The 19159-nt window shown below is 37.7% G+C and overlaps 1 protein-coding gene across 1 annotated transcript in view; it reads right to left on the bottom strand.

The window, feature by feature from the left end:
- RB1CC1 (RB1 inducible coiled-coil 1) overlaps positions 1–19159 on the bottom strand; it is a 167548-nt gene that overhangs the window by 98100 nt on the left and 50289 nt on the right. The gene's annotated exons all lie outside the window — the stretch shown is intronic.

Below are 19159 nucleotides of genomic sequence, written 5' to 3'. Positions count from 1 at the left end.
CAATTGGACACCACCACAATTTATTTCACATGTCATTTAACAGCCATCAAGAGTTTTATCATCATCAACGGAAGGCAGATCTGAATCAGCTATAGATATGAAAAGCTCTGCATCCTATTAATAATGTACTGAAGTTATGCTGCTCTCTTTACAACTTGTTTTGTTTTGCTTTTCAAGTTTAAAACCCACAAATTTTCCTACTGTAATGACATAAATAGGAAATGTACTAATTTATGGCTTACGGTTTAGAAAGCAAAAGATATCTAAATTTAGGGAAGATAATTACATTTTAAAAGGAAAGATAAATAAATGGAAGTCATTTGCTTTATACTCCAATCTTCACATACCTTTGAAGTTGCATATTCTGTTAAGAAATGTCCTCCTGATTATATTTATGTGTTTGGTTTTAATATCAACCTCTCTACCTATGAAAAAAGAAAGGAAAGAAAACAGTGATACTTATTGTAGATTCCACACTTAACTAAGCTGTGGCTGCACACCATCCATGGTCAACTGTACATATGTACAGCTTTGTGTGTGGAAGCTAGAATAAGATTGATTTTCTTTTTTTAAGTTATTCAAATATGGTGAGATCAACATTAAAACCCAAACACATAGGTATGCTGCAGAATACATTTGCTAGTGAGTGTGTGGTGATGTAGTATATAAGGTGTGGGCGCTAAACAATGGTAGTTTATTTTTCTAGAATAAACTGTCAAAATAAACATTTTGGCCCAGTCTTTTAAAGTTATTTAGGCATTGCTGCACCCAACACTGCAACACCACTTTAGAAGCCTAATCTCATTTTCAAAAGGGAGTCTGACAGTCAATGAGACTTTGGCTCCTAATTGCCTAAATTATTTTTGAAAATGAGACAGGCTCCTAAATCAGTCAAGTGTCGCAACACAGAGCAGCAACACCTAAACACTTTTTAAAATGTAGGCTTCTCAGAAAGTGTTAGAATTAACTTTAAAATGTCATATAAGTCACTGCAGGGTTACAAACATGCAACTTTTCAGCTCCCACTTCAAGTCTCCAGCAACATGACAACATTCCACTACATACAACTTAACAACCCTTTGAACACTGATATCTTCCAAACTATCAGTAAAAGGAGTTCTTAGAGGGTAGTACCTGTGTTTATAAAGCTGTGTATTTATACGGTCTTCAGGAAAACCTGAAAATTTTACAGTAATGTCTTGCAAACACACACACACAAAAAAAACCCCACTTTACCAGACATACAAAACATATTCAAGGATAAATTCTTAAATTTGTTTCTGTATACCAGAAACTTTAGTTGTCCAATAAACTAGCAGATTGCTGCTACACGGTTGTCATACTAAGCCACTGGAAGAGGGGACAGTTTATCCCATACTACATATATGAAAAAATATAACAGGACTAAAAACAAGCTACAAAAATAGCAAAGTGCCCCTCTGTGCTCGCTGTACAGTAAGTGTGTATAAAGAAAATGTTTACCTCCTGACACCACCCAGTTCTTCTTTTCCCCACCAAAAAACCCCCCAAAAAACTATCAAGACATTTAATAAAGAAAAGTGAGAGCATGTACAAATTTTCACAAAACTGCAAGGGTGTCTAAACAAAACACTTGCAAAAATGAGCATTTGACTTCCACAAACACAAACAGAATTACAGAGCAATTCCTTCAACTGAATGCTATGGCATGGTACAATGAAGGTAAAATACTCCACCATGCTGAAAGGTCTAAAAATTAGTCAGATTATTTGCCAAATGATTGTTTCTCCCCTATCAGCCTGATGGCCATCTCAGCAAGAAGATTTCTCCCTATTCAGGAAAAAAGATTGGATGCCTCCTACATTCCAATACACCAGATACGCCTCTGTTTATAACAGCAGTGGATAGTTCTTTTGTCCCGTAAGAGATCACTAAAGATTCTAGCTAAAGATTCTATTCTAGCACTGCTGGACTATCAAAAAGGGGTTATCTACAGGAGCTAATATCTCTTTATGTTATGTGTTGGGCTATGCCCTGAGTTAGTTTCTGGTATTTTGTTCCCCAGTTGGCTCTAATCTTCTCCAGAGCCCATGCACTGGAAGCATTATAGTCCTTCACACACTATGAAAGCCTTCCTTTCCTGGTAGCGGATTACCACCTGAAGGCTGTGTGAATGGAAAATTAATTGATGCAAACCCCACTGCACCTACTCGGCATGTTTTGCTTCAAGATCTTAGCTTTCCTACTGACTGTGCCTCTTTACACCTCATTTGCCCTCCAATTCTGCTTCTTTCCCTCATATGTCCCTGAAAATTCTTGCCCTCATCATCTCCTCAATTCTTTCTTACAAGCCAACCCCTACACAACATTAAAATAGAAATAAAGCAATTTAGTATACAAAAAAGTAGAACAGCTAAGTAAACAAAAATCAAAATTTAAAAACACAACATCCAGAACAAGAAAGCTACCTAACTGAAACAATCCAATTTACCTGAGGTCTTCATAGTCTTAAACCACTCCCCTCCCCTTTTTAATCTGTATACGTCTTAGAGACTGTAAGACATTCAGAGCAGGGACCATGGTTTTATATGTCTGCATGGCAAGATGAATGCAAGGTGATCAATGAAGTCTTGCCCCAACATCTCACATCTATATCTCTGTTGAGAACTCTTCCAGGCTCAAGATGATTTAAGTAAATTTAAAAAAAAAATTTAAATTAAACCCCATTCTCCATAAGTGATTTACAAAAGTTGAAATTCTTGATACAACTATTGGTGTGGGAAAACAGAAAGGGAAAAGAGCCAGAAATACTCCCACGACACAATGGAAATAGCCCTGAATAGATTTTGAGAAGACAAGGAGGATGCCTCGTATTACTGTGTCTCCCTGAGAGGACGACAAACACATTGCACTAACATACTTTGAAATTATCTAATGGAAGACATACAGAAGTGAATATGTATATCCCAATTTTAGACAGAAACACAGGCTCTGAGAAGCACCTAACCTAAATTCACACATTGAGTGGTAAAACACAGGAATGGAATCTCTGACTCCCAGTTTCCTGCTCTGCCCATTAGACAATTCTTTTTTCTAGCATTCTAGTACACGTCATGAGCAACACAGTTCCATCTTTGCAGAATTTCTGCAAAGAGCCCTAGATTTGGCCAATTGATTGGCTAGAGAAAAGCATCAAGTAGAGCCCTGGAAGAAGGGAGGGCTTACCAAAAATCATACAGAAGCAGTCTTCCTATTTTTTCTAGTGAAGGTTCTGAACTTGTAATCCTCTTCCTCATAGCATCTATTTTCTTCAGCAATCTGTCTGCGCATCTCTTATAAGTCAGGGAATAATGTTCTGCTAAAATTGGCTGTATGCTAATCTGGCAGCATTATTACCTGCTGTAGGTACATCGTAGTGCTTATGTTGCCTCACATTCGGTTAGAAAGTTTCCTACATCTCTCATTTGTGAGCAACCCCTTCCATCTGCTGGAGATGGAAACTACTCAAATCAGAGTAAGTAAACCTCTGAAACATGTGGGATGATTTACAGGACAGTAGTATTAACTCCATCTGCTGATAGGATAAAGCTATCCCAGTGCATCTCAAATGAGGGAAAAACATAAAATAGTTGATTCATGTAAAAATGATGCTTGCCAGGTATGATGGGGAGTCTGCTCCACAGTAGCCACTAAGGGGTTAGTAGAGCCCTGGGGAGGCAGCGTGAAAAGCAGCCAATAAGAAGGGAGCTGCTAGGAGCAGCCAATCAGGACCACACAGGCCCATATAAGAAGGGCTGCAGGGGAAAGTAGAGACAGTCACTTACTGGAGCTTGAGGAGGGAGGACTGACTGCCTTGCAGGCTTTGGGCAGCTAACACCCTGAACAGAGCAGTGCTACAGGCAGGGACCATGGGAGCTAAAGAGAGCTCCTGGCCAGTGGCGGTGACTTGCAGGCTGAGGCCCTGAGACAAGGGTGAAGAGAGTGCTGGGGCCACAGGGAAGCGGCCCAGGGAAATGTATGGAGGAATTGGAGGGGAAGCAATAAGTGGCTACCATCTACAGGTCCCTGGGCTGGGACCCAGAGTATGGGGCAGGCCCAGGTCCCCCCATCCCTCCTCGCCACAGAGAAAGTGGTTGGACAGTTGCACTAGTCACTTAGGCAAGTGGTTACATAGTAGACTGCAGATCCCCTGGGGGTAGGGAGGGACAGAGTGTGTCATGGCCGGAGGGCTGAGTCACTGAAGAGGATGGTGCCGTCCTGGAAGAGACACAGATCCTGGAGACAGTGATGGCAGTGAGGCACCACCAGCAGGTGGTGGACTGGCAAGCAAAGCTAATACCCTTGTTGACCAGCAGGAGGTGCCAGATGGTGAGTTCACACCGTCACACCAGGTACTATTAAAATGAGGAATAGCAAATGCTTAGTGTGCTAGTAAGTAAATAATGGGATAGCTTGTATCTCTGATTAGGAAACAGGATACCCTTATACTTACTACTTCTCTCATTACCATGTCCACTATTCCTTTTATGGTATTTCCCTCTACTGTGCAGACCTAGATGTAGGACCATCCAATCAGTAACTATGTTAGAACTCAGTGAGTGGTTTTATTTCTTCCTCCAAGGACTCAGATAATCATCAATCCTATTCATTTGTCTGCCAATATAGTTTCCCCTCAAATCTCCTAATTTGCCGTAAAACTTACCTTTCCTATGTCTGTGTTGTGCCCTTTCTGGGCCTTAAGTTGTCTTTTTTTTTTCTTTCCTTTCTTTTTTTTGCTAGACTCCTTTTGCTTTTAGATACCACGTTGCAATCAATTCTACCATCTCACCGAACACACCCAAGTGCTCCCCAATGAAAGAAGACATTCAACATTTATCCTGAGGTTTTCCATAGTGTTTATTTTAGTATATTAAGAATTCTCTACAAATTGGGAAGAGAAGTGAAAGGGAGCTTAGTCTACCCTCTACTTGTTAATGAAATATTCTAGTGGCATCACAGCATTTTAGATATAAAAAGGCTTTAAAATTATTGAAAGTGAAAGCTGAAGATCGAGATCATAACATATTTGCTCCAATATCCTCCCATAACTCCCCCTCCAGACCTCAAAAATTATGTCTCCACATTCAGCCATCGCACAGGAGGTTTTGTTGCTTTTCCTAAAGCCAGGATTGTTACCAGAAAAGCACTCTACCTCTGGTGATAGAGGACACAAAGCTCAAAAAAGTCCAGCTGATAACACCTTATGCCATTTCAAACCATTTAGGACCAAGGTTGAGCACATGCCTCCTATGGCCAAAAGAACTTTGAAAAAACCTTTTCCCCTCAATCAAGTACCCTTCTCTAGAGGTAACAGCAAAGCCCTACTGAACAAATGCACGGTCCTGGCCTAGCATTATGGGCGGCCTTTGACACCAAGGTAGTAAGAACTGTTGCCTTGAAGACAGATATCTGCAGGGTGCAGGTCTCCCAGTGAAACCAGGAGCACAGAAAAATCTTGATTACTTACCCTGTACCAGGGTGAACTTCTTTAGGGAACATAGGAGGTTTCTTTACAAAGATAAAGCAATTGACAGCTTTGCTGAATTGCCTTGGGCCCCTTCCTTACTACAAAGGAAAATGAACAGATTTTAAGGTCAGAAGGGAACATGATAATCTAATCTGATGTTCTGCATGATGCAGAAAAAAGAGCCTCATCCAATAATTTTTCCATCAACTCCCTAACTTCTGTTGGAACTAAGAATATCTTTTACAGAGATATCCAGTCCTGACTTAATGACTGAAAATGATTGAGAATCCAACACATTTCTAGGTAAATTGTTCCAATGGTTAAGTAGACTGTTAAAAATTGTTTCTTTTTTTCTAGTCTAAATTTGTTTGATTTTAACTTCCAAACATTGGAACTTATTATTCCTTTTTCAGCAATGTTAAAGAACCATCTACTACTATCAGATCTCTTACCCACATACGTACTTGTAGACCATGATCAAATTAGATCTTAGCCATCTCTTGGATAAACTAAATATATGGGGCTTCTTTAGTCACTCTCTCTCTAAGGTATGTTTTCCAGATACCAAATCATTCTTGTAGCTCTTTTCTGAACTCTTTCCACATCATCAACATCCTTTTCGAAGTGTAAACACTGGAACTGGACACACTATCCCAGTATTGGTCTCACTAATGCCACATAGAGGTAATGCAGAAGAAAAAGCTCCATTTGGAAATCCAGCTTTCATATCAGTGGTAAATTACAAGGGGCTACTATGGTTTACAGATTTTAGATGTTACTTTTGTACCTCACAACCAACCCTATACTCGAGGATTCTTTACAACAGTCAGGCTTAACCCTTAATTTTATTGACTAAGGGTGCAAGAAAAAGGCAAGTTGCAAAACCAGCATTATTGGATCTCTTTCTTACATGGAGATGTTAGTGTTACAACATAAATATTCTCAGCTGATTTGAAAATATGTGATTTGTCAGATCAGTTTTTCCAAATACAGAAAAACACAAGCAGATAGGAAACAACTAGAGATTTCTGGTCACAACAAGCTAAGCAGGAAAAGAGAAATTTGCACATATATTAAGTCTACCTGTAGTATATTACAACAAGTGGACAAGGGGTCATGTAATGGTAGTTGATTCAGATTTTCTTCCAGTGGAGAATGTCAGGCTGTCGTCTTGTGACCATTGCTGAATAAGGCACCGAGAAGAGACCATGCTAGCAAAAGCCACTTCTTCTTTTTCCTAGAGAGTGAGTCCTGGAATACCTTTCTATTAGTACTTCTGTTAACAAGAAATCATGGCGAATCTGAAGAGACATGTTCGATATCCTGATGTCTAGGCAATTTGAATGCCCTGGCTAACATTTGGTTTTAGTTCTTCTGCTGCAGATGGCTGAAGTTGATGCCACCTGTCTGGGAGTCTCGCCTGAAATGACCTCTTGCCACATCCCAACTCAGGAACTTTCTTAACAGCAGTGTAAAGCTCTGTATACAGGATGTTTCCAAGCAAGGTGACTCAAAACCTCTTTGCCTTTTTCAAACCATGTATCTGAAGGATTTATGATTGAGTGGGAAAGGTTTGTATTGTAATGCAATCAAGCCCACCTGGACTCTAATACAAAAAACGTTTAACTACTTTCTTCACCTTTTGACTATAACTTGAAGACCAACTCCATGTGGGTTCACGTTAGCCTACACCACACTAGTCTAAAGGCAAACCAGTGTCACAGCAGCTCCTTTCTGTCAGGTGGTTTTCCTGGATGTGGTGACTACAGCTCATTTAGTATCAAGCTCTAATAACCAATCCATATACCAAGTTATACTAAGATAAGGTGATGTCACAACTCTTCAAATTCCAAGATGGTATGAGACTACTGTCCTCCCAACATTTTTCCCTACTCCTGCGTGTCCATCCCTGCAAAACTCTTCTCTTTATACTCAATATTTAAAGGTCTTTGGAGTTCTGCTTGGATCACACTAAAACATAAAAAGTCCCTTAAACTTCGTATTTCATTTAACAACAATTTCTTAAGTAATGATGTCAATAGAAAGATTATGTCTATGCTGCTGGTCACATTTTACATTACTTTGACTTGACTGTTCCGAAGCTACAAGAGTATGTAAGACTTAGATGTTTAATCCATGACAGAGTAACGTTTTTTTTTTTTTGCATTCCCCAGGGCCGTTTCCATCTCAGACATATGCCAAGCAGCTACATGGTCCTTGCATTATAGGTCTACAAAGTGCTATTGCTTGAACGTAACCTCTAGCGAAAAATCTTGTTCAGATTTTGCAGGACTAAGCCTGTTTCCAAAAGAGGGGAGACTGCCTTTTTGCTTCCTTTTGAATGCTCCTTACTTAAACTGGTCAAAAGTGGGTTTTTTTTAGTTTTGGATGTATTTTATAGACTATCAAGGAGTTAACTCCTCATATGCTACACATCAATTTTATCTTACCCTCCTCTCCTTTACTACAGAATATATCTTCACATTAGTGGCAGTAAGCTTGTTCTTCCTGCCTTTTGCAGTTGCCACAGTCAAGTTTCTTTTTGGGATACCTTCAAGCTAATTTACAGGAATGACAATCCTGCACAGTAGTTACCTTCAAAAGTTGTAAGATTACTTACTTTGCAACTTTTCCCCTGAATATACATGGAGCATTCTTTCTCAGCCATTCACTCCCTTCAGAGGTTGGAGAGGATCCTTTTGAGGCACTGTTTTATCTTCCACTTTTGATGTTTTCTTTGTTCCACTTTGAGGCATTTTTCCTTTTTTTTTTTTTCCTTTTTTTTTTTTTTAATTTTAAGATTGGTTACCGTGGAGCCTTTGCATCCTGATAAAGGCAGAGACTGGGAGGTTCCAATGATAGCAGTTAAGATATACTATAGAAGAGGTGGTTCACTCTTCCACTAGTACTGTCGCCCTTTTGGACTATGAAACCTTAGAGCTTCGAATATTCCTCTATCCAATGCCAGGGAATTTAGAACCAGAAGTGAGAATCCTGAAGTCTAGTATTTTCACAAAAACTGAGTAACAGGGTAAGCAATTTTCCATTTCCGGTGACTGGTAACTTAGTGGAAGAAGCAAGAGATGTTACAGTAAGAACCATGTACTACAACTTATGAGGCTAAACTGGTGCTATTAGAGTATTTGTACTTTTTCCTATCTGGTATTTTGCACTGCAATGGAGATTAAAGGATTCAGTAAAGACGGCACAGAGAAGATCCCTTCAGCCAAGATTAAGAAAGACCCACTATGTCATGATTTGTGTGTCTGGAAAAGAGTAGTTTTGCTGCCCTCTCTGGAAGCAAAAATAAATCTGTAAAGCTAAATTATACCAGGATATTTGAAAGATTCACTTTATGGTGCACAGCTGACCACATTAAACTCAGATATGCCAATATTTCTTAAATTGCCAACTTCCTACAAGATAACTTCTCGATATACTTGAAAAACACCATGTACAAAAATACATCTGCTATTCCTAGCACAGGAGGATGGACAAACACAGGCTAATCTTCCGCACATTGAGCAAGTATTGAAGGCAACATCACTTAATACCTCAGGAAATTCAGAGGCTCTCCAGAAACACAACCAAGTGCTTGATGCTTTAAAAGAACCTTTATTTAAATTATCTCACTCTGACTTTTACTGTGATCACCTCAATTCATTAATCTGAGCCTCATATATTATTAATGGAGCAGATAACAGCGTAAGATGTTAGCTAGAACTGAAATTCACTGCTAAAACAAATTGTTTTCCATAATTTTCAATGGGTTGGCCTTCCATCCTATTGCCCTGTTCACCTGAAGGAAAAAGGTATGTCACACACTGTTTGCGTAGACAGCTCTTCAAACTTACCTCAAAAGAACAAAAGTTTTCAGGAAAGCCAGGGCTCTTTTCGTCCACTACCATCCTGCGGTAAAAGGAAACAAGTCATCAAAGTCCTCTATTGCCAAGTGGCTGAAATTCTGTATAAAGGACTTCAAAGGTTTCAACCTTCCTAAATCGATCTCAGTCCACAAACCAGGTTGGTCTTCACCTTGTGATTGAAATCATACAAATCTTATGTGGAGACCTGTAAGGTGGCTACTTAGTCTTCAGTCCACATGTTACAGCAAATTGGACAGAGGCTGCCACAGACGTTACTTTCAGCAGACTATACACAGTAGCACCCCTAATTGAAATAACTCAGTTTAAAATTTCAGTAGTGTTACATAGCTCTGTTGATCACTACTTTAGATTTCACTGCTGTTTCTAAAACAGACAATAGGAATAAACAACTATGAGAAATTTCAATTTACCTGGCAATTTCTTTTCTCTTGAATAGTTACATTCATTTTTCTTGACTAATCTTAATTACTTTGGGCGATTACGTTCTGTAGCAAGTTCTCTCTGCAGTAGAGGACTATTAGTATATACTTGCAAGTTATTGATTTCATTATATTATAGACTTGGAAGTATTCACTGGATGATTTCTAAGATGCAAAGAACCAAGTCTTATCTTAATGACCGGCAGGTCTGGTTCTATCTTCTAGACTACACAGCTGAGAAAAACATTGTATGAACAATAAATCTTGCTATTGCTTTTCATATCATGTAAGAACAAGTTTATCTAGCACATATCATGCCAGCTGTCACTTACAGTTGCCAAAACACAGAACTAAACACTAACAAAATTAACGATCCTTGCATCACGCCCTTTACTTCACTAGCCTCTGGGCTCTGATGGACTGTCAAGTGCACAGAATCATCAACTGAAAAAAATCCCGACACTGGACATGGTGTATGTAAATGTATGAACTGAAAGGAAACTACTAGTCAATTTACAATTATAATAGGGTAAAAGGGAAAGGCTACAAAGTCATTTCAGTGAAGCCTTTTAAAGGCTGGTCTAATGGTTCCACAAAATACATTTCAAGCTACAAAGGAGGAGCATCAGATTGAACTGAATGAAAAAGCTCTCCTCTCCCTTGACCCACCAAACTAGAAATGTAGCCAGAGTAGTTATACTATGGATTGGGCCATAGATCTAGTCACAAAGTATAGACATCAATTTATGGACGTGTCTGGACATAACTTTCTTAGACAGGGCTAAGAGCTCACCCAGTATTCAACCAATAATTCAGCCACAGAGAGAATGAATGGTAATGGCAAGTTGGCCAGCCAAATATGCATAAGATTTTAAGGATGTCTTTTTTTTTTTTTAATTGTTTTTTCAAGAGTGTCTATCATAGTGGCTTTCTAGTGACTGGAAAGGGAGGGTTTCCTAGAGCAGGAGATTACTATGTCAACTTTAGAAGCCAAAGACCTGAATATTGTCTAAACATGAGGGAGCTTTCATAGCAGAGCCAAAAGAATGAATGGCATGAGTTTGGTCACCCAGATGTTATGTGTACAAATGAAACAATCACATCACCTGATTTCTCTTCCTCAGATGGGGAAGTTACCCTGAAGCTTGTTTATTTCTGACATAGGGGCAATATCTTGACATATGAAAGGCAAATCTGCTAATAAAGGCAGTCCAGGGTAGTATGACTCTTCTGGTTGTCTTTCAGTCAAAGATTAAACCTCATCATTTCCAATATCAGAGGAGGATTACTAGCATGAAAGTGAAAGGGATTCAGGGTTCTTGCTTCAAAAGTAGCTCCTCACATTCGGACTTTATTATTCTTCTTTCACTGGAGTAAAAAAGAACAACCTTGGCTTGGGATTTGTGGCTGCCTGTTCAACTCAGACAGGGAAGACTAAGTCAGAGGCCTGCCTTACCTCTAGTCTCCACAAAAACACCTGCAATTATCAAAAGCAAGAAATAGCCTCAAACTGAATGGTGAGCGGCAACAGAAGACCACTTAATTAGTTTTAGTGAACTAATTACGATCCTTGAAATCATATTAAATAAACCACTAAAAGCTTTTCGTTAAACAAAGACTATGCCTGGCATAACCTAGTAATCAGACAGAGCTAAAACCCAGTTAAAGTATGGAGGTAGAAAACCAGCAGCAGATTAGTCCAGTTGACTGCACGGAGTGTATGACTGCTTGCCTTGTGGTCAAGTAGCATATGAATACATCTAGTGCAATCAGCTTATGTCCCTCGGAGGCCACATACTGAAAATTGAAACCAGAGTTGCTGAATGGGAAAGAGGGTGGGAGAGAGAATTATTTATAGAGTTGGCAAATTGGGCATTTCAGAATGGGCCCATTTCAGAAATTTAATTAAAAGGAAACTTGACTTTTGAAACATACATTGAATAAGATTTTAGAAGACTGTTTAAACAAAAAGTTGGAGAGAGTTGATAGATGTCAGGGAATACTAAGCTGGACAAAGACATCTGCTAGAATGTCAGTAATACAAAAATATCTCTGTACTCAGTATGAGATGCGGCAGAAATTACAGTTTAACTGGTACAGGAACAAGTTAAGATCACAGAAGCAACTTCTGTTAAGCCAGCAATTTGTTAAGCTAATAATTTTAACAAGATTAGATAGTTTAGACAACAAATGCTGCATCTTGGCAGGGGGTTAGACTAGATGACCCTTGTGGTCTCTCTTAACCCTATGATTCTATGAGGCCCAGGGTAAAAAAAAGAAAAAAAAGTCTATATACAAATGAGAAGCTTAAAAAACTAAAGCCCAGCAATGAAAGAGTACCTTAACATAATAGATATTACTAAACATAGTGTAATCATACAAAAAATGGGATATTGAACACATGGCTATAAACTATACATGAAAGACTTGGGTTAAAGAGGCAGAAAAGCAATGCCAGTTCTAGACTAAAAGATTCCACAGAATCTAGTGAAATAGAAATTCTAAGCAGAGAAGATCAAACAGTTGAATCCCTATGAATACAAAATTACAAATGATAAGAATACAAATATTTTAGTAGGATTATACTACTGGCCTCCAGTTCGGAAAAAAAGATATTTACAAAAGTAACATGCTGGAGTTGGTTCAAGCAGTAATTACATTTGAGCCAGAAAGTGACAATGACTCGAATATAATTAAGCTCAATATGCTTAAGGAAAGAAAGGTACCAAAAATTAGTGCAGTGACACTGAAATTTAAATAGAGTTATATTAAAAAAGTGGGAAGACAAGTTGACAATTTATTTAGACTTTTAAAAAGCATTTGACAAAATGCTTCAAAAGAAACTAAATAGTCATGGTGTGAAAGGCAAGGTATTATGAATCAGAGCATGGATAAGAGACTGACCAAGAATGAATAAATGGTCAGTTTTCATCACAGAAAGAGGTTAACAGTGAGGTGCCACAAGGTTCTTTCAAATGCATTTAAAAATTATCTGGAAGGGGGTGAACAGGGAAGTGGAAAAATTTGCAAATGATTCAAAATTACTTAGTTTAGTCCATATTACAGCTTAGCTGAATGGGCAACAATAGCAGATGAAATTCAGTGTTGATAAATGCAAAGTAATGCACATTAAAGGTAATATGTTAAATTACTCATGAATCTTACTGGATTTTAAATTATCTGTACAACGAACAGGAAAGAGACGTGGATATCATTGTGGTTAACTCAAAGACCTCTGTTCAAAGTAGGGCAGTAGTAAAAGCAGTCAATGTCAGAACATAAGGAATGAAATGGAGAACATAAAAATATGCCATAAATCTATGGTATATCCTCAACCAATGAGGTATGCTGTTCTGATCACGTCATTTCAAAAAGGATATAGCAGAAGAGAAAAGGTTCAGAGATGGGGAATATGAAAGATTTGGGGCATGGAAAGACACTCATTTGACGAGAGACTGGGAATATATACCATAGACAAGAGATGAATAAGAAGGGCCACGACAGAGAGAGATACAAAATGATGACTGGTACCAAAGGAGGAAGATTGGAAACATCTATTCATTTTACCTCAGAATACAAAAATAAGGAGACATTCAATGAAATACAAAGATGGAAAATTGAAAACTGATAAAAAAAAAAACAAACAAAAAAAAACCTTTTTCATGGAACATACAAGTATATTGAGGAATAGACTGCCACAATATCAATGAGAACAAAAGCTTAGGAGGATTCAAAATGTTGATATTTATAAAGGATAACAAGGAATACCCAGAATTAATAAATACTTAAAAATTAGACAAGTTTTCATAAAACTTTCATTCCTCAAGACAACAGCCAATCTCTATTGGCATTTGGAATAAAACTTCTTAGTTTTCACAAAATTGTCTGCAGGGTTTTCTTGCACCTCTCTGTAGCATCTGGTTCTGACCACTGTTGGTGACAGTATACTGGAACAGACATTAGTTTTATCCAGTATGGAAGTTCCTATGTTCCTGTGATAGTGGCATCAGCACATCCCTTGCTCTTCCAGATGTTTCTGTCCTCCTGGCACAGACTAAGATGATTCTATGTTAAAAGGTGGTCAAGCAGCCTCACTTAAAACAGACCCTGTTAGCAGATAGCCATCTGTTTCTACTCTGCAAGTGAAACCTCTTCTTGTTTATTTGGTTCATCTGCTTATGTCTCATTTGGATTTTAAGCAATTTCTAATAGGACAAGAGTAGGAGACAGCTCTGTAAACAGGTTTAAAGTGAAGCAGAATGAGAACTGGAGGGGAAACAGAGAGGAAATACTAGGAATCCTCCATACCAAAATCTCTGGTTAAAATTCATGGGCATTGTCGGAACGCCAAGTGTTGGATGCCAGGTAATTTTCAAAGTAACAAAAGAAAGAAAAACAAAAGAAAACAAACAGTTATTAAAATTGATAATTGGGAGAGTGTTAATTTGATGGAATTATTAACTGTTCCTCACATGACTAGTTCAGGAAAACCAAATCAAAATATTGAATTACTGATTATGGTTATTAACAAGACTAAACTCATGGGGTAATCCACATTACATTTACCAACTCTTTTTCCTATACATTAAAGTATGCTCCCAAAACAAACAACTGAATCTGACTATGAAATAAACAAAATGTTCAAGTAACTAAAATGAGAAAAGAAACCAACAAGAATGATGTAAATGAGTTAAGTATATAAGAGAAAGGTACAATTGCTTAATATTTATTTTAACTAAACATGAAATTCTAAAATACCAAACAAGGCTGGTTAGCTCTGCTGAATGGACTAGCACCATAAAATTGAGTATAAAATTCAAAAAGCTATGAGTATCAACCACAATGACATTCTCTTAACTCCTTCGGACACTAATAGCATCAACAAGTTGTTTACCCTACTTAAGATTAATGGGTAGCTAAGCATCATTAACATAATGCAACTCTAAATTTAAAGAAACAGTATTACACAAACCAGTATAAAATCAGTTTAACTAGATTACAACAATTAGAATTCAAATTGACATCAAAACTTTTAAACTAAAGAATGAATTAGGATGAAACAAGATGTGACATAGGACAATTTAATTGAAAGTAGCAAAACCATTACTACATCTCTTACTTCTGTCTTAAGACAGCTGCTTAGCCTTCAGAATACTAAGACAAATCCACAGTAATATGACCACTACAGCTCAAAATTAAGCAGTGTTCACAACACTTCAACTAGTCCTAGGACAAAATGGAGAGCAAAGATACAATAACCACATACCCTTTGATGGTTACAACAACAATACAGGGTGAATAAACTAGCTTTGGGTTTGGTGGAGATAGACAATTTTACAACTGTGAGAGTTCAGAAAGCAATTTGATTAACCAATATGATATAACTGAAGTTGAATAAAGTAGGCCTAGGAAGCAGTCTTTGAAGAGCCAACAGGCAGACAGTCTAAGCAGGGAGATACTAAGTGATTGAGTTAATTAGCAAAAGAAAGAGCACTCTATAAGGATATGTCTACACTGAAAAAACCCAAAACACCAAAAATACACACATCTTAGTAGCAAGTCTCAGAGGACTGGTCAACTGACTGAGGCACATGCTACAGAGCTAAAAACAGCAGTGTAGATGTTCAACTTGGGCTGGAGCCCAGGCTCTGAGACCCATCTGATCGCCCTTCAGAGCCTGGCTCCAGCTGAAGCAGAAATGTCTACAGTGCTATTTTTAGCCCTGTTGCATGAGCTTTGCAAGCCCAAGTCAGTTGACCTGCACTCTGAGACTCATTGTCATAGGGATTCTTATTTATTTATTTTTGAAGTGTAGATGTAACCTGAGAGATTATCAAAGGTAATGACATCCTCCAGTGGGTAAGCCCTGTAACAGAAACATCACTAAGTATACTGCTTTTGGTATTTGAAACAGACAAAAGGTAAACAATAACTATTTAAGTTACCACAGGGAGAATGGAGATGAGGCTAGTTTGGAGTACACAGTATTAACACATTGGTGACTCTAGTTAGAAATACACAACACAATTAAAGTTAGTGTAAAATATTTTAGCGTTTATAACACTCAAATAAAGACTGAAGGGAGATTTTGAAGTTAGAAGTGAGTTGCTTAGTGAGTGACAAAAACTGTATAATGTTAAAAGGAAAAGATTGGAGAATGCTTCCCTGATGGAAAGTAATTCTCACAAAGACAAAAAAGCTGCAGGGGGGAAGTGTAAAAGCAAGGTGGGTTTAAATCAAACCAATTTACATCACAGATTTCAATCAGCAAGCAGGAAAGTTTGATTTAAATAACTGATTTTAATTGTGTTTTGTATTTGTAAATTTTAGTTATTTTCCTAAAGAAAGATCAATTCTCCTTAGTTGGTAACTGTTAAAACATTAAATTTGGTGCTTCTTTTTGCTAACCAGGAGGATACACATTTATTTAAACAATTATGTAGCTTAACCTACATTTAATCAGCTTCTAATTTTTTTAATTTTTTATTGTTTTAGACAATGATGAAAGATGCATTTCTTACTTACTAGATTTTTTTTTTTTTTTACTTTTGATTTGTGTCAAGCTCTACATACATGGAAATTCAATTTAAATTAAAAAAATGCACAAAAAAAGCAATTTAATTTTCTCTTTAATTAGATAAAACTATCTTAAATGTGCTGGAAACACAAGAAAAAAGTTTATCAAAACGTATTTTGCATTTGAAACTGATTTACCAAAAATATTATCTGTAATGAGTGAAATGAACTGCTTATTTCTGGTCACCATGTCCTTCAAGATTTTAGAACTAAACGAATCTCACCATTTCACCTAGTTTTGATTCGAACAGGAAAAAAATAAGCTTTCTTGCTTTTTTAATTCCCAATGGGTTTCTTAACTCTGAATGAACTGGTCACTGAACTGAACTAGTTGAATAAACTGAAATAAAGAAAATATGCTCTCTGCACTTGCAGAAGAGGCTATTGCTGTCAAAAACTAACTTAGCACTTACACTCTTGTTCCAGATGCTTAGCCAATGACTTCCACCAGTTCAGAGGTTTGGTTTTCTTTACAACTTGGCAGTAAATACGTACTGCTGTTTATCTGGTATTTAACCTAAATGATTTTAACAGACAAATCATTTAGGCCTTAAGATAGTTACCAATTTCAAAATAAATTTGAAATAAGTTTATTTTTTAAATAAATATCATTTAAGCTTTTTAAAAAAATCAATGTAAACAAAAAATCTGATTTTTTAAATTTATTTTTAAATCATTGATTTTTATCCATCATTACAGGGCAGAGCAGAACAGTGATTTAAACAAGTTGCTAGTTTTCAGTAGCCTTTGAAGATAGGAACTTAGTTTAAATAAAACAAAGTTTAGCCATCAAATATTGCATTTTCATAGAGATCTAGCATACAGTGCAGTTCCAGATTTTTGAACATACAAGGTTATGAACTCGAACTTCTTTAAACAGCAAAAAGCTTTAGTAAGATGGTAACTCTCTTCATAAGTCATGTGCTCCAGCCTCCTAATAATTTTTTGTTGCCCTCCTCTGACTCTCTCCAATTTCTCCATATCCTATCTGTAGTGGGAGCCACAAAACTGGACATAGTACTCCAAATGAGGCCTCACCAGTGCCAAATAGAGGGGAATAATCACTTCCCTCGATTTGCTGGCAATGCTCCTACTAATGCAGCCCAATATGACATTAGCCTTCTTGGCAATAAGGGCACACTGTTGACTCATATCCAGCTTCTTGTCCACTGTAAACCCCAAGTCCCTTTCTGCAGAACAGCTGCCGAGCCAGTCGGTCCCCAGCCTGTTGCAGTACACAGGACTCTTCCGTCCTAAGTGCAGGACTCAGCACTTGTCCTTGTTGAACCTCATCAGATTTCTTTTAGCCCAATCCTCCAATTTGTCTAGGTCACTCTGTATCCTATTCCTGCCCTCCAGCATATCTACCACTCCCCCCAGTTTAGTATCATCTGCAAACTTGCTCAGGGTGCAATCCACCCCATCCTTCAGACCATTAATGAAGATGTTGAACAAAACTGGCCCCAGCACAACTCACTGGAGCACTCCACTTGTTACTGGCTGCCAACTAGACATTGAGCCATTGATCACTACCTGTTGAGCCCGATGATCTAGATGACTTTCTATCCACCTTATAGTCCATTCATCCAACCCATATTTCTTTAACTTGCTGTTCAAAAATACTGTGGGAGACCGTATCAAAAGCTTTGCTAAAATCAAGGTATATCATGTCCACTGCTTCCTCACATCCACATAATCAGTCATTTCATCATACAAGGCAATCAGACTGGTCAGACATTACTTGCTTTTGGTGAATCCATGCTGACCGTGCCTGATCACCTTCCTCTCTTCCAAGTGCCTTAAAATGGATTCCTGGAGGACCTGCTCCATGATTTTTCCAGGGACTGAGGTGGGGCTCCTTCCTTTTTTTGAAGATGGGCACTATATTTGCCTTTTTCCAATCATCCAAGACCTCCCCCAATCGTCACGAGTTTTCAAAGATAATGGCCAATGGCTCTGCAATCACATCAGCCAATTCTCTCAGCACCCTTGGATGCACTGCACTTATGATTCTTAGGAAAAGATTTCAAATATTAAGGCTCCTTAGGCTTTATTTCTTTCCTACTTCTAAGATAATTTTTTTTGTTATTTACCTGGAATCAGGATATCTTATTATCCATGGAAGTTAAGTTTACTAATTTGGAATTTCAATTCAAGGATCCAGATCAACAGTCTGGATTTATGGAACAAGAATCTGAACTACAAGGGAGTCCAAGATTCTAGAAAGACAGTATTATTGCTATCAAGCCCAAATTCTGGCTTCCATCAAAGCATAAAAATTCTCTATGGAATCTCAATAAATTCTGACTTTTAAATCTTCCTACGCTTTAGAGCAGTGGCTCTCAATCTTTCCAGACTACTGTACCCCTTTCACGAATCTAATTTGTCTTGTGTACCCCAAGTTTCACCTCACTTAACTACTTGCTTACAAAATCAGACATAAAAATGCTAAAGTGTCACAGCACACTATTACTTTCTCATTTTCGCCATATAATTATAAAAGAAAAATATTGGAATATAAATATTGTACTTACATTTTAGTGAATGGTATGTAAAACAGTATAAACAAGTCGTATGTACGAAATTTCAGTTTATACTGACTTCACTAGTGCTTTTTATGTAGCCTGTTGTAAAACTATGCAAATATCTAGATGACTTGATGTACCGCCTAGAAGACCTCTGTGTAACCCTGGTTGAGAACCTCTGATTTAGAGCGAAGTGGGATTTATCTCATCCTTACTTTAGCTGTCCAGGAAGCCTTCTGGGGTGGTGATGATTTCTTCTTGGCATCT

The sequence above is a fragment of the Emydura macquarii genome, unplaced genomic scaffold (genome assembly GCF_026122565.2).
Source record: "Emydura macquarii macquarii isolate MOO-44397 ecotype Brisbane River unplaced genomic scaffold, CSIRO-AGI_Emac_v2 contig_1477, whole genome shotgun sequence".
NCBI lineage: Eukaryota > Metazoa > Chordata > Testudines > Chelidae > Emydura > Emydura macquarii.
The sequence above is the reverse complement of the archived record's forward strand: the minus strand, read 5'-3'. Positions and strand labels throughout refer to the sequence as shown.